Source organism: Theropithecus gelada, chromosome 9 (assembly GCF_003255815.1).
Source record: "Theropithecus gelada isolate Dixy chromosome 9, Tgel_1.0, whole genome shotgun sequence".
In the NCBI taxonomy this organism is placed as follows: Eukaryota; Metazoa; Chordata; class Mammalia; order Primates; family Cercopithecidae; genus Theropithecus; species Theropithecus gelada.
This window is the reverse complement of record NC_037677.1, coordinates 5570185-5574988: the sequence shown is the minus strand read 5'-3', so window position 1 is coordinate 5574988 and position 4804 is coordinate 5570185.

Here is a 4804-nt window from a genome sequence, read left to right as displayed (position 1 = left end):
TAATTTGAATGGAAATGGGGCGGGTGGGAGCAGGGGGAATCACCATCCTGCATCTTTCATTTTCTTTCTTTCTTTCTTTTTTTTTTTTTTTTTTTTTTCTGAGACGGAGTCTCGCTCTGTCGCCAGGCTGGAATGCAGTGGCATGATCTTGACTCACTGCAACCTCCACCTCCTGGGTTCAAGCGATTGTCCTGCCTCAGCCTCCCGAGTAGCTGGGACTACAGGCTTGCGGCACCACGCCCAGCTAATTTTTGTAGTTTTAGGAGAGACGGGGTTTTAGCATGTTGGTCAGGATGGTCTTGATCTCTTGACCTCGTGATCCATCTGCCTCAGCCTCCCAAAGTGCTGGGATTACAGGCATAGTGGTTCATGTTCTTGATGGTAGCACTAAACTCTGCAATTCCTCCAGCAATGTAAAATGGCTTTTTCCTATTTTGGTAGATAGAGGCAGTTTCAGTGCCTTCTACTTGGCTCACAGAATCCATGTAGGGACTCTGCCAGTTTCTAGTATATGCATTCAAATGCATTCTGGAACTGAAGAAATAACTACAGGATTCTAGAACTCACTGGGCTTATCTGAGACAAACCTACACCCAAATTCGACTGATCATTTTTTTCTATCCACTCCTATTCTGTCTGATAGACATAGTGCTATTTTAGATCTCCAGGAATTAGTGTCAGTTCAGAGCCATTGACCAGCAATTGCTGAATAGTCTTGTTATTTCCCTTTCTTCAGTTCATAGTCAATATACAACCTAGTAAATATCCATGAGATTCTTTGGGAAGGTTAGGAGGACGAGTTACAGTACAAACTCTGTAGCTCAGAGTTCAGGTGCACCTGGCCCCCCTTTCATTCAAGGAGCTCTGGGTCTGTGAACTGGCTCAACTCTGAGAATTAGTTGGGAGGCTGAAACTCCCTATTACAATGATTTTTTCTGTACTGCTCTTCACCAGACCTAGAGCTTTTCTGCTTGTAAAAATCAAGTCAGGCTTCAGTAGGCTGCCATGTGTTTCAGCTGTAGGGATGCTGTCATCGACTAATCAATGCCCGAGATCTCTGAGGACAGACCATCTTGATGACAGTGCCAGTTCTGCTGCCCATGATGGCAGCTGGTCCCACATTGGCTTTGGCAACTAAGTGCCACCACTCAGTCATCAGATTCTATCATTCCCAGTGAATTCAGGGAGTAAAGCTTAATGACAGCATCTCTCCCACCATCATTACCAGCCTAGACTCCTCAAGGATGAAGAAGCCATTGCCCCCGCCCCCACACCGTCCTGACAAATAGACTTCTCTTGTGAAGGGGTTTCCTTCAGATTCTGAGAGCCAGAGTTAGGCAATGGGTGGACAGGTTTTACATGAAAAATCTACTCTAGCATTCATCCTCCTACTCTAGGGGACATTTTTCCGAAGTGTACCGAGAAGGTTCTGGCATTTCACCCGTAGAACCATGCCTAGCCATTTGAACAAGCAAATTGACTTTAGAATTGCGATACAGTAAACCTGATTAAACATTCTGGCCGGATCCGACATTATTTTCCTTCCACTCTGATCCAGTATCCCTTTGATCCATTCCTATATAAGTGCTACAGATTTCTGCCAATGTCACTTGGCAAAAATCTTGCAACTTTTATGGTGCGCGTTGTGCCTTATTAGGCCTCAAACCCCTCTGAACCTTACCTTTCAGGGCCAGGCAGGTCGAGTCCAGGTTACAGGTCTAGAAGCAGTGACAGGTGAGGTCGGGGGTAGATCCTGAGGAGGATCCACAGCTCTTTGCAAATCAGCTTCCACTGGTGAGGCCATCGTAGATTCATCAGGCAAGGTTAACCCTCTGAGTAAGCACAGGTGGATTCCTTCTACTGGCCACAGAAGCCTCAGCAGAATTCAGGGGTTTAAGATCTTCAGCTTCATGGAAATCTGCCCACTTGCTCCCATTCCATTTTTCCGCATCCCACTCCTTTCCAATTAGTTCCCTATCTTTACCATGAGAGACTCCATGGGGCTGAGAATGTAATCTGCATTGTTTCAGTCACCTGCAAGCTTATACTTTGAGTTTAGCTTTCAGAAACCTTGGCTGTGTGGCTATGAGAGATAAGGGTTTCTTGCAGCGTGGCCATATAAGATTTCTGGGCCCTGGCCTGGTCTTTGACCTGGAGAAAACCCTAAACTGATGACTTTGTTTTCCTTAAATCCAATCAGATCAGGATTTCTTGTACCAGCCAAGATGGTGTCAGCCCATTACAGTCTCTGTCTGCCACTGCTACAAATGAAAACCAGACAAGCTACCAAAAGCAACTTCCTAAGAGCTTGTTTTAAAGATTTTTTTTAGAGATAGGGTCTCACTTTGTTGTCCAGGCTGGTCTCAAACTCCTGGGTTTAAGTGATCTTCACAAGTAGCTGGGATTACAGGTGTGTGCCACTGCACCCAGCAACTTCCTGAGGACTCTAAAAAGTTAACAATGGCAGGAAGATTGGAGAGAGGAACCAAAACTTGAAGAACTATATATTTTTCAATACTCTTATATTTAGGAAAAGAATCAGTCAACATAAATTGTAAATGAAATGCTTCCTCACAGCCTTTGAAGGATGGGGTATACCAGTGATTGCCAAACTTGCGGCAATGATTAAAAAAAAAAATTACAGTACTGCCTCCCACGTCTCTCCCTGGAGCCCAGAATCTCCAGGAGAAACCCAGAAATATACATGTTTAACAAAACCTTGATTTATTGAGTTAGTAAGTTTAGGAAAAATGGCTTATCCAAGCAAACAGAATTGGATTTCCTACAAATTTAGTCCTCACCCAAGCTATTTGTTTTGAAGGCAAAAGAAGAGTATCTTATGACCTAGGAGACTCTAAAAATGTGGTATGAAGACTATCTTTATTAGAAAAAACAGGGGTTAACACATCTCGTTTAATGATGTGTGGGGAGTCCCTAACTACACCACTTTCCAAATAGCGGTCTTATCAGATTTTAAAATGCTAATAAAAGAAATTATGATCTTATAAAATGACACTTGCTTCCAACATGGTGAAACCCCATCTTTACTAAAAATATTTTAAAAACCAGCTGGGTGTGGTGGTGGGCGCCTGTAATCCCAGCTACTCGGGAGGCTGAGGCAGGAGAATTGCTTGAACCCAGGAGACGGAGGTTGCAGGGAGCCAACATGGTACCACTGCACTCCAGCCTTGGCGACAGAGTGAGACTCTGTCTGAAACAACAACAACAACAACAACAAAAAAACCCACATGTGGTAGTTAAAAATCACTGACCTTAGGGTAGGTAATCAGCAAATATTTGCTAAATGAATAATAGAAACTTTATCAATATCACAGCTGTTCTTACAATAGATTCAAAAGGTAATTGGAAACAACATGCAATAAAAAGAGATTAATGCAAAAATAGATAAGTGGATTACTATTTAATGAATATTTTTGGAAAAACTCTATTTCAGTTTAGAAAAGAATGAATCGAGCTCCTATATTTTCATTCTATGCATTGCAGTGAATTCCAGATGGGACTCAAAGACTTAACAGCAACAACAGAACAGAACAGAGTAATATATATTTTCTGGCTCTTGCTGGCGAAATACATTCTAAATATTGAAGAAAAAGGAAATACTTTCAGGGAATGTATTTCTGAATATATATGTAAACTTTGAAAAGCTTTTTCTGTAATGAAATCTTTTAATATGTTGATCAAGCAACAGAATGGAGGAAAAACACAAATGATAAGCAAATAATTGCTTATTAATATGTTTAGCAAACACTTGGATAACACACATACACATGAATATATATATATGTATGTATGTATATGTTCTACATGATCATACTCAAATTTAGATGACACTTTGTCCAGGAAGAAATATCGAAGAAAATGCAATCATACAAACCACGACATCGCCACGGGGAAAACATAACATCCGTGGTAAATATAATGACACAAAAATCTATTACATTTAGTAAAAAGTGCAGAAAACCAGCAAGAAAAATGCGGGAGTCTGATTTTGCTAGAAAGTGGCAAGAAGGCTCTACATGCCCAGTGCTCACGGCTTGAAATTCCATTCCCAGGCCTGGGGTTCCACATTTCCAGGGGCTCTGCTTTCCAAAAGCTGTGGTTCAATGTCCCCTAGGTATAGTGCCTTCAGTCTGGACTGAAGATGGAGACCTGGGTCATCCGAGAAGCTTTGTAGAGGGAGACACCAAACTGACCACTCTCTGCCAGTCCTCACCTATTTCCAGACTGGATGATTCCTGGTATATTTACTTCTGAGCCCAAACTAACTTCTGCAAGGAGGTTCAGTACAGGTCAGGTGAGTGAGGAATCTCCTGGCAGGGCTACAGTGAACTTCGACAAGGTTAAACCTTCTAAACTTGGGAAGCCGCTTTGCAAAAATAAGTAAAATAAAAATCCCTTACTCAATTGTTGACTGGGTATTATTTGGGAAACAGGAAACAGGTTTTTCATTTCTGCTAGGTTGTGTCCCAGCCTGCATTTGCTAAGCAGCTTAAGGGAACACTGGATTAAAAACCACCCGTAAAGAAAAGGCGTTAAAAAAATTGATTTGAATGATTTGAAATTATTATCTTGAAAGATCAAAGAAACAGTGATTATGAACACCGGCTCTGGTGGGAAGCGGTTCTTGAAAGTTAAAGCATGGGGGAACTCGAGTACTCCGGAGCACCATCAGCATCAGTACAATGCAAGTGAACTCTGGAAGCTAGACGCATGCTTTGTACGTGGACACATAGACACATGCTTGCACAGGACACGTTTGCAATACATACATGCTTACACGTGG